Genomic DNA, 12,487 nt, shown 5'->3' on the forward strand with positions numbered 1-12,487 from the left:
AAATGCTTGCAACTTCATTCGACAAGAACGTCTACATTGACGCCATAGGTGTTCCGAGAGGGGTCCCCGACCAATACAAAGCCCGTAACCAAATAGCTGCAGGATTTGAAACTATATTCCTGTGGCCCACTATTAACAAGATTGGATTAATTACATCTATTACAACCAGCAAAGATTTGTCAATTACACTAGAGATGCAATCGAAGGACTGTTCGAGCAATTGGATAAAACCTCACTAATGGCATGGCAAAATAGAATGGCTCTGGACATGCTGCTGGCTGAGAAGGGCGGAGTGCGTAAGATGTTTGGATCAATGTGCTGTACTTTTATTCCCAATAACACTGCCCCCGACGGATCTGTGACTAGAGCATTGGCAGGACTGAGTTCCCTTAATGAAGAACTAACTGAGAACAGTGGCATTGACAACTCATTCAGTTTTCTGGACTTGTGGTTTGGTAAATACAAGCAATTGTTCTATCTGCACTCACCGCAATCATCATCATCATGGCCAGCATTCTCATCCTATGTGGATGTTGTTGTATCCCCTGTATCAGAACCCTCATGACTAGACTCAGCCACACACTGTCACAGGAAAACCAATCCCGGATTATGCCGGTGGTAGGTATGGATCTCAGTGATAGATGACTTTTGAAAAGACTGACATTGATCCGACTGTCACTCCCCCCCTATGTATTTTGTTCATTACGTGTGAATTGTTTACACCAAGATAGGAGTAAAGGGATGGATTGTAGGTTATTAAAAACTCAATCCTCCTTTGGATTATGTCAATAAAGAAATTAGAACGATGTAATGTCAATGTATAACTAATTCTGAGACCAATCAATTGGTCAATTAGCTAAAATATCATTGTATTAAATGTAATGTGCATACAGGAAAATGTAATAAAACCATTTACATTGACAGAGACACTAAAAAACCCAGGTTACACTGAAAGCGACATTCAGTGGTGCAATACCACATTGCACCACTTCAAATAACTAGTCAACATTGAACGCATCAGAAGACGTCATGTGCCCAGAGGCGTGGACACTGCCTACCGCACCAACTTTAACCCAATCATCATAGAAGAACTCTGTAAACCAATAGTTTCACACCTTTCTGATTGTCTATATATGTACGCGTTTGTCCCTTCGTTCAGGGTTCGTGAGTGAAACCGGTAGACAGTTAACTACGTTGTAGTCAAAGGACTCTCTGGCCTGTGGAAGCTTGCGAATCCTCGATCGAGGTGGTCTTTTTAGCGCAACGATCTACGATCTCTTTTTCGATCTGCGGTATCCTTTGTCCGGAGTTTATTTTTTAACACAACACTCCCTAGGGAGGTGTTCCAGGCCCTGCCAGCTGGGAAGAGGCCCCGGGGAAGACCCAGGACTAGGTGGAGAGATTATATCTCTGCACTGGCCTGCGAACGCCTTGGGATCCCCCAGTCAGAGCTGGTAGATGTGGCCCGGGAAAGGGAAGTTTGGGGTCCCCTGCTGAAGCTGTTGCCCCCGCGACCCGACCCCGGATAAGCGGTTGAAAATGGGTGGATGGATGGTTAATTCGTTTTTTTCTCCTTTCCTTCGTAAACCAACTGGAGTGGGTCCTACTCTGGGGTCCTCAATGCCAGTACAGGTGGGCTGATCATAGGTCTATAAGTCGTGGTTCACTAGGTGGAGGGCTTACTCATTCATAGTTTATTTGGCATGTTTTATATTTTGTTTTGTTACAATTTGGGTGTTTTGCTTTGCAGTGCGTGACTTTTCCTTTCTGGTCCCTGGTGGTGGCCCCTTTCCCCTTCACTCCCCCACTCCTTTAGGCCTCCCTGATGGTCATCTTGTGCTGGTAAAACACCTCAGTGTAACGACAATCGATTTTTAGCATAGATATTTTTTGTAAAAAGCGTTATTTTTAAATCAAGATTGTTAACAGACATGAAGCTTATCCGTAAATAAAACTGGACACTGTTCAAAAGAAACTAGAAATTAATCTCTGCTCCTTAAAAACAAATGAGAACCTAATATTTATACGTGGTATTCTCCGGGTGAAAGTCCCAGAGTGGCGTTGTCTCCTTGCGGCCAGGCACATCAGTTGCCCCGGTCACATATAATATACATCTTTATGCATTCCTATACCATTTCAGGACTGTGGGATCTTTTAGATACGCAAGTATTTGAAAAGGACGGTGAGAAGTGAGTCAGCCAATGCCACTGTGGAGACCACCAGCTATTTGGCTGAGCCAAACAATCCACGGAGTGAAGACCCGCTAAAATATTGGGTCAAACACAAACATGTGTACCCACAATTGATTTGTATTAGCATGTAATCTTTTGAGCATTCCTGCCTCATCCGTGAGAGTGCGTTTAAGGCGGGGGAAAATAGTATCTAAAGAAAAAATCGACTAAACCAATACTGTGAATAAAATTGTGTTTCTCAATAAAAAAATAATAATATTTCATGCTCCATCCCATGTGTCCACAAGCCCAATCACTGCCCCCCTGACCTTTCCTCTGTAAATTACTTCTGCTATTATGATCAAAACATACATGCCACAAAAGGTGCTGAAAGACACATAGATAAGTATTTGTTCCACTTCTTCCCAATGTACAGAGAATTTGAAATACAAAGGACACAATTCAAACCTGAAAAAAAGTTTCATATTAGGAATCCATATATTTTATGATTTATTGGTTCAACTTTTCCTAATCATGTTCAACCCACTGGGCCAAAATATCCTGGTAGGCTATTCGAAACATGCACTACATGTTTAACAGCAGAGGTCATCATAGAGTTTGCGATGCATTAAATGAACCTTCCCCCCAGATACAATTGGATGGAAAGCTTCACTTTGCGATCACTACTCTTCAGTGACACCAAAAGCAACAGGAATCTGCAGGTTTGAAAAGTTAGATTGGTGTTTATCTTTGACGGTCTGGATGAGTCTACTTAAACAATGAGATCTTGACTGATGTCACAATGGATGTGCTCCTCACAAACCTCAGCGGGGGGAAGCTGCTTCCCTCTGCGCGCATCTGGATAACCACACGATCTGGAGCAGCCAATCAGATCCCTCCTGAGTATTTTTAGCATGGGTTCACTGACCCATCAACATCATCCCAGGAAGACGACTACTTCAGGAAGAGGTTCACAGATAAGCAGGCCAGCAGCCGCATTAAGACCTTACAAAGCCTCCACATTATGTGCCACATCCCAGTCTTCTGCTGGATCACTGCTACCGTTCTGGAGGAGATGTTTAAGACCAGAGGGGGAGGAGAGCTGCCCAAGACCCTGACTGAGCGGAGACTGATCCATACTGGAGTCCAGAGAGCAAGATGATGATTGAGGCTCTGGGAAAACTGGCCTTTGATCAGCTGCAGAAAGGCAACCTGATCTATGAATCCGACCGGACAGAGTGAGGCATCGATAGAGATACCTCAGTGTACTCAGGAATCTTCAATCAGATCTTTAGGACTGTACCAGTACACAGTGTTCTGCTTCGTCCATCGGAGTGTTCAGGAGTTTCTGGCTGCTCTTCATGTCCATCAGCTCTGGTGTCAATGCTGTCAGGAGAACAAACAACCTCCCTGGTGTTTAAAGTCTCAAGACAATCCTGGACAAAATGCATCTCTATCAAAAGTGCTGTGGACGAGGCCTTAGAGTCCCAATGGACACATGGACCTCCGCTTTGTATTGAGTCTTTCACTGGAGACCAGACTGAGGTCTGCTGACAGACCGGAAGTTGCTTACGGACCAATCGGGAATTAGTCCAGTACATCAAGCAGAAGATTAATGAGAATGTGTCTCGAGAAAAGCATTAATCTCCACAGATTAAGTCTCCTGCTCTTGGTCAGCTCTGGTCTTCATGTTACGGTCATCACAAGAACATCTGGGAGGTGTTTGACCTGAGGAAATGCTCTGCTTCAGAGGAGGTTCTTATGAGGCTGTTGCTAGTGGTCAAGGCCTCCAAAGCTTTGTGGTTAGGTAGAGTTCATACATAAAAAAAAAATTAAAAAAAATGCTGCCACTCGTATTGCCTTGTCTTCATCCTTATCTCTTCACACTGAAGGACTGTAACCTCTCAGAGAGAAGCTGTGAAGCTCGGTCCTCAATTTTCAGCTCCCAGTCCTCTAGTCTGAGAAAGCTGGATCTGAGTAACAACGACCTGCAGGAATCAGGAGCAGTCTTCTGAACTGGAGAGTCCACATTGTGAACTGGAGACTCAGGTCAGAATAAATTAGGTTTCAAAAAGTTTTTTTTTTTTTTTTTTAATCTATGAATTAGTTGATCAAGATTTCATAAAACCTTTTTTCACCATGAAATAAAATCAGACTAATGTAACTAGAGGAACTAATTTCAGAGACAAACTCTGGATTAAAAGCCCCTTTGGTGAATTCATGTTTGTTTCCATGACATCTCACGAACCTCGAGGACAAGACAAACTTGTTACACAGCAGCTTAAAAAAAAAAAAAGAAAAAAGTACAATGGCTGGAAAAACAATACACAGGTCCATCCTGCCGTTCTTACTCAGGCTTTGTGATGTTAGATATAAAGTAATGAATGAAAAGGAGAAAAGCAGAAGTGAGAAAGAGATTGAGGACTAATGTCTCTACCAGAGACTATCTGCTTAGAGTTGATGATTGTGTATTTCAAATTTAGAAATAAATGGAATTACTCATTTACACTTTCGCTTTCTTTAAAACAAGTCACAGGATAGAGGGGCCTAACTTTGTATTTAACTCAACATTAAATATCTCTGCCTCATCCTGAAGCACTTCCTGTAGCAGCACAATGTCGTTTTCCTCCCTTTTAAAGTAGAACAAAAATAGTAAACACTTTAACTGAACACATTTTCTTTGCGCTTACTGATTTTTATTGAAGGATTTAATTTCAACATACAGTACATGTTATCTTTCTTGTTGATTGCGGTCCTTCAGACTGAGTGGCTGTAACCTCTCAGAGAGAAGCTCAGTCCTCTAGTCTGAGAGACTTGGATCTGAGTAACAACGACCTGCAGGATTCAGTAGTGAAGCAGATGTACAGACCATTTACCATTACTTGTATAGCGCTTTTCTAGTCTTCCGACCACTCAAAGCTGTCTGCTGGACTGGAGAGTCCACACTATATACTAGAGACTCAGGTCAGGATTCAATCAATGTCCACTTTGTCTTCCATCAAATGGTACATGTGACCTTAAGATTTCTGCTTGCTTCTCCAAATATTTCCATAAACATGTGATAATGAAAATAAACTGGACAACACATAATTGTTGAAGGACTGGAAACCAGTTAGGATTGTAACGGCTGACCAACCACAGTTCAGTTTGGAATCACATTATCATGAATCACAGACCTTTTCAACACTTGGCATTAACATTGGCCTACAGCAATATATTGTCACTGGCACTACGTGGTGCCATCATAGCACACACACTGCTATGTAAAGTTATGGAGGAGCCATTTATGACTTAACTATTGAGACACATACTAATGAAACACGCTTTCGTTAATTGAAACACACACACCTCATTTAGGACCTCAGTATGATGGACTGCTTGCAATAATTAAAATATTTTTTCCAGTTTTTCTGGCTTCTGAGATATCCCGGATGCCGCCCCCCCGTGGGTATCATGTGTGGCAATCCAAGGCAAGTTTTTTATGGGATTCTTGATAACAGCAGTGGACAAATAAAATAAAAACTGGGGGGGGGAGGAGGGGGTATTGCCAAGAGACAAATAACCCTGCTGTATTTTCAAATTAATTTCTTACAATTTCCTTTTGTGTAGGAATTTTAAAGAGATTGGTAAGTATAATAGCTATATATTTGTAAGATATGCATGTGCCAAAATGTTTGTAATAAGGAATTAAATGATCTTAAAAATAGTTGTGTTTTTCTTTGGATTACGATAATAGTTTGGGGAATTCCAAAGTACATAAAATACACCTTTCCATAGTAAGGAGAACACTCCCCAATGAAGATTGAAGAATTTGGGGCAGGAACAAACATCGGTAAGTTTGTTTTTTGTCTTATTATTTTTCGTTGTTTTTTTACTTTTCTGTTTTGGGCACACCATGAAACACAAAACATTTTGTAAAAGCAAACAAAAGAAACCGCAAATGACCACCCCACACTCCCTAAGGTGGCCTGATATTTGCTGTCCCAAATCTCCCACTGGAGGATAGGAAGTGAAAATTCCATTACTTGGGTGCAATTTGCATAGAACTGCAAATAAAAGAATAAAATGCACTTTATAAAAAGGGAACTAAAATAATTAAAAACCCATGACAATAAATCCCATATATTAAAAGGCAGCGAGGGGAACAATCTCTTGGGCAATAAAAGTGCTCCTAACATTTCGGTAATGTGCCTTCTTCAGAGGCGGGTAATAGAACGACTAAAAGCAGGGAGTATTTATACAGGAAGTGGGAGTTTCCAACGAATCTGAACTTCCAATTCCTGAGTGTTTGAGTGGACTCACCTGTAGGTAATAAAAGGAAACACCTGTCTTCATTTGAAGATAATGACCGTAACTTCCGATACGTGTCTGTAAGATTTTTTTGTACTTTCAGGGAAGTACAGGTAAAGTAAAGGAATTAGAACACACTGGAGTAAAAACAATAGTGAATAAATAATCCTTCATTATTTGTTGAAAGCCTTTATTAAAAACACCAAAGGTGTGTTGAAACCATATGTGCTGTGTCCTTATAGTGAAAAATGTGAGGATCTCCTGTAATAGATACGGCATTTCACTCTTGTGTTTTTCTCCAATTTAGAAGTTTAAAATCCAAGTGTAATAAAATTATGGCGCTGGCGGATTAGGTAGAGGAAGGATAAAGGTTCTGGTTGCCCGTCATAACAAGTCCACAGGCTCACAATTTGGTTGATATACACTGGTATCTTCATGGTCTGTGTTTAATAATTTATTGTAAAAGGTTGGAATAGGTGTTTGTGTAAAAGACTATAAGAAAATTATTTTGAAAATTTTTAAAAACGTCTTTTTTTCCCCGGAAAAGGTAAATGCTGTTATGGAGATATTGCAATTACTTCCCCCCAAACAGTAGTCATGGACCAATTGTAGGATCCAGTCCTCCAAGATGTGTGTTTTGGTGGTCCATTGGGTAGGGTCCTGTGGTTCCACCTGGAAGAGGTCCTCCTGGATGTGATTGAGGACATTTCTAGAATCTTCCCTCAGGTATGTGTCAATTTGTGTAAATCGATTTCGAGGTCGATTTGTTTGGAACACTGCATGGGTGCCGTGAAGATCCAGGCTCCTGAAAATATCCTTTTTGTGAGTCTGAACAACCTCTGGAATTGTTTTTTAATCATTGTTAGTTGATTATTTCTATGGAGATTGTTCGTCCACAGAGAGATTGTTTTGTCCACAGAGAGGACCACCACATGGACCCGAGGACAGGGATGAAGTTTCACCAAAATTCCAATAAGGTGGTGAATTTTACCCTCCGAGAAGCTGTCCACTTGGACTTTGTGATGGAGGACAAATTTTGATCCCCAATACCACCACCGGACTGTAGGGTTTAAAATCCCACTTGACTACTTCCTGAAATGTATTTGGGTGTATTGCGGGTGTCCGAGGGATTGAAGGACCCCCCCTACGGTGTTGAGAAGGGTGGATCCGGGGGCCCACCGCAATCTGTGGTGTGAACATGGGGATACATGTGTGTGAACATGGGAATACATGTGTGTGAACATGGCCTCGCTGTATGGAAACATGTCTTTCTGTGTCTGGTCTCCAGGCTCAGTTCCCCGACCTACTGAGCCGAGCTCGAGGGCAGGACTCCATGTCACTCGAGGTCCTCGTGACAGGACGTGCTGCGGTTTGAGTTATGTCCTCAGGGCCTGTCTCCGGCGTTGATCCATAATCCGGGTGGTTCCTTTCCTGAGAGGTAAGCTGGGAGAAGGAGGGGGGGTCGGGACTGAAATTCATTGAAATGAAGAAGTGAAAATTATAGAACTGAGTCAAAACTATATTCAACCCAAAATGACATGTTTATTTTAAATTTATTGTTGTATTTTTCTATGTCCAAAACTTAAACTTTCAGGTTCATATTTGTTTTTCAAATGAACAAAACTTTTCATCTGGATTCGGCTCCATAGAGCTACGCTGAAAATGAGGGCGACATCTTATTGGCTACAGACAGTGCCGTAGTGGTAAAATTAGAGGTGGGTAAACTCTGAATTTTGTGATCATACAGACCTCGACGCGATGTGAAGCAACGCAACACAAAGCGTTGCGACTCTGTAAGGCTGTCCTGGCTATATTGCATTATGTTATCAGTAAAAGTCATACAGTCAATACAGTCAATGACAATGAATATATGTGTTAGTAGTTTGTAGTTTATTAAATTTAAGAAAATAGTGAAAAAAAGTATGTCAACACAACACAACAAGACAATTGCAGATTAAGAACTATCTACATACGGAGTCTCCTTTTTACAGTAGTGCCCAGAGGGCCTCCTTGTCCTCCACGTCAGGTCCTTCCTTGCACAGAGGAGCCATGAACCCCAGAACACGCGTTCTGGGGTTCATGGCTCCTCTGTGCTTCTCTCTCTATTGGACCTGGTGTTTCTCTCCCTGTGCTCTCTGCATCATTGCCTGTCCTCTCACTGCCTGAAAAAATATGTTGAATTTAAGAGTTAACCAGTTAAGCAGCCGGTCAATTACACTGACAACATAAGTTAAAGGAACACTCATGTACTACCTACGTCATCATAAATAGCCTATACAGCAGGGGTTTTTTTCACATTGAGAACTGACTTGTTTTCTAATCTACGCGTCACCAGGCGTTTTTCTTGTCCTTTTACCGTGCACGACCAGCGAACACAGAGCGCGCGACTACAACCCCCCCCCGTCGGTTCCGTCCTCAACGACTACTACCCCCCCCGTCGGACCTTCTCGACCGGTCCGCGAAATATTGTCTGACATGAAACCAGTCCGTCAGGTAAGAAAGGTTGGGGTTAGGGTTAGCACTGGGCTGATCCACAGCGTGTATGTGTTTACACACCTCCTGGATCCTGATTGGTGTCGCTGCTGCAGCCGCAAGGCACTGATTGGATGCTCACAGACCGTAATACAGCGCAGATGAAAATGATTCAGACTACAGCGTTTATATGTTAAACAATAGGAAACGTAGTCTTAGCTGTTTTAAAATTACACCAAGTTTATTTCGGATTATTCCAACTGAAGAATACAAGCCGCAGGGAACTTTGAGGTGCGTAAACGCTATTTATAGGTGCGTAAACGCTATTTCCAAAATTCCAGAGGTGCGTAAACGGCGTTTACGTGCGTTTACCCTCCACCACAGCCCTGTTTGCTGGTGAGGCACCTTCTTGAAGAGCTCATAATACCATATTGTCCTACTAGAGAGCTGGGGTCTGTTTCAAGAAAGGCTGTAGATAAGGCCATGTTGAAAACCAGTGAGGTTAGGGGTTAGGGTTAGGGTTACAAATGCAGTGCGATCTAAAAACAAATACATACACATCCACAAACAAATATGAATATACATTGTAGCGCAGGGATCCGTTTCAAGTAGGAGGTTTAACAAACTCTGAGTCAAACCCTAAACTCTGAGTTGATTTACCCTGAGATGTGAAACTCTGAGTTTTGGGTTTCTGAACAGCTGTTCAGAGTTGGTTTAATCAACTCGGAGTAGGTTGACTCAGAGTTGAGCGCGTGCACCACCACAGTATGAAGGCAGCGTGAATGGAGCCACGATACTACGATTCACCATGGCAACCACCACAAACAATCGGTCGGGTACTTGAGCTGGATGTATTAATGCAAGCGTACGCGAGTATAAACCCGTAATTAGAAAAAAAGTGACTGCAGCAAAAGACAGAGAAACGGCGTCGGAGAAAATCCAGAGCGACGCACACGTTTCTCACGGCTCTGCATACAGCAGCTTTACTGATATTATAATGTTGTAAAGGAAACTGACGTTTGCAAAAAAAGTAATACTACACAAAAAATGTGCTCGTATGTGAGAGCCTGTCCACGATGAGGGGCGTTACTTATATGAGGACAGGTGAGGTTGTACACATTTGATGGACTGACTAATGTGGCGACTGTGGGTGAGTGGGGAGCACGGTCGTCCTCCAATCAGAGGGTTGTCGGTTCGATCCCAGGCCCGGCTAACCCGCATGTTGATGTGTCCTTGGGCAAGACACTTAACCCAACATTGCTCCTGTAGCTGCGACTACAGTGTGTGAATGGTAGTTACTGATGGCAGGTGTCACTGTGTATGGTTCTCTTGTCATCGGCGTATGAATGGGTGTGAATGGGGGAATGATGTCATGTAGTGTTAAAGCGCTTTCAGTGGTCAGAAGACTAGAAAAGCGCTATACAAGTACAGGCCATTTACCATTTACCATTTACTGAGAAAGAAAAACGATACCATTCAAACAAGCAGTCACCTGGAAATAACAATATATCTAATCGGGCCTCAATAATCTCTCCCGATGTGTTTAACACCCTGCGAAGTAAAACCGCTTCTTCATCAACAGGATCGTCCTTTTCTGGACGTGCCATGTTCAAGAAAACAATTCAGTCTTTAACGTAACAGATCTTATTTTGTTCATATGTCTAAATTGCACTAAAAATCCGCCTGATACAGAGTCATTGAATAAATGAGGAAATGAAAGTGTGCTGTGTGATTGGCTGGGCTGCTGTCAGAGGGAGGAGACTGCGAAAGAAACTCAAGGTTTATTGAAGAAAACCTGCTCCCGACCAGGTGATGTTCACAGGCTCAGTTACCATGGTGACTGACCCTGAGCTTTAGTTAACATGGTGACTGAGCCTGAGCTTTAGTTACCTCCCTTTGTGAAACAGACAAGCCAGAGTTTCCCTCATCTCAGGGTTAACAAACTCTGAGTTTCCACTAAACCCGCTTCTTGAAACAGACCCCAGCTCTCTAGTAGGACAATATGGTATTATGAGCTCTTCAAGAACGTGCCTCACCAGCAAACAGGGCTGTAGTGGAGGGTAAACGCACGTAAACGCCGTTTACGCACCTCTGGAATTTTGGAAATAGCGTTTACGCACCTCTAAATAGCATTTACGCACCTCAAAGTTCCCTGCGCCTTGTATTCTTCCGTTGGAATAATCCGAAATAAACTTGGTGTAATTTTAAAACAGCTAAGACTACGTTTCCTATTGTTGAACATATAAACGCCGTAGTCTGAATCATTTTCATCTGCGCTGTATTGTGGTCTGTGAGCATCCAATCAGTGCCTTGCGGCTGCAGCAGCGGCACCAATCAGGATCCAGGAGTTACATGTATGTAAACACACATGTGGATCAGCCTGCCTGCCTGCTGTTCGGAATGTGTAATATTCGTGTGCGTGCACTGAAATTTAATTGTCTAAGTACGACACGTACCAGTGAGTTTCTTTTAGTCGGCGCTGTTTGCGTCCATCTTTATTAGCGCATATTTACTTTTGCGCATAAACGCGCACCTTGATGACCTCATCACAACATGACAGACATTTGAACCGGAAGTATCCAAGATACTACAGAATGGATTACCGCCGGTAATTAGCAATGGATATCAGGCGATATTTGAAGAGACCATCGAGTGCTCCCACTCCCACAGATGCCCGCAAAAGGCCTCAAGTACAAAGTAAGACTGAAGAAGATCAATTCACGTTTTTAAACGGTTGCACAACATCGCATTAAGACAGGGACAAACGCTACTAATAACGTGCTTTCAAATACGATGACGCAGGTAACAAGCCAGCCGTCCCGGTCCCATCTAAATAGGCCTAATAAAATGAGTAATTATCCTCATGCATATTGCTGCAGATTAGGCTAATTCATTGAAAAATTGTCGACAGATTATGTGCAAGCCAGTTAGACATAGCTAAGAGAAATGCTAAGTGAAATGTTTTAGTTTAGCTATAGAATCTTCAAATTTCGCGGTCAAAGTCAAATATATTAGTTTTTTACTTTCATGATGACAGGTGAGGCTCTCCCTCAAGAAAGATCCATCACATTATGTGAAGTCCTGGCTGGTGAAGTGGAGCCATGAACCCCAGAATACGCCCCTGCAAGGCAGGACCTGACGTGGAGGACAAGGAGGCCCTCTGGGCACTACTGTAAAAAGGAGACTCCGTATGTAGAAAGTTCTTAATCTGCAATTGTCTTGTTGTGTTGACATACTTTTCTTTACTACAAACTACTAACACATTTATTCATTGTCATTGACTGTATATGACTTTTACTGATAACATAATGCAATATAGCCAGGACAGCCTTACAGAGTCGCGACGCTTTGTGTTGCGTTGCTTCGCATCGCGTCGAGGTCTGTATGATCACAAAATTCAGAGTTTACCCACCTCTAATTTTACCACTACAGTACTGCCAGCAAGTGCCTTGTAGGTGAGGAGAAGTATCTTAAATTCTATTCTTGATTTAACAGGGAGCCAGTGCAGAGAAGTTAATACAGGAGTAATATGATCCCCTTTCTTAGTTCTTGTT

This window comes from Gasterosteus aculeatus, chromosome 11 (genome assembly GCF_964276395.1).
Source record: "Gasterosteus aculeatus chromosome 11, fGasAcu3.hap1.1, whole genome shotgun sequence".
NCBI classification, from domain to species: domain Eukaryota; kingdom Metazoa; phylum Chordata; class Actinopteri; order Perciformes; family Gasterosteidae; genus Gasterosteus; species Gasterosteus aculeatus.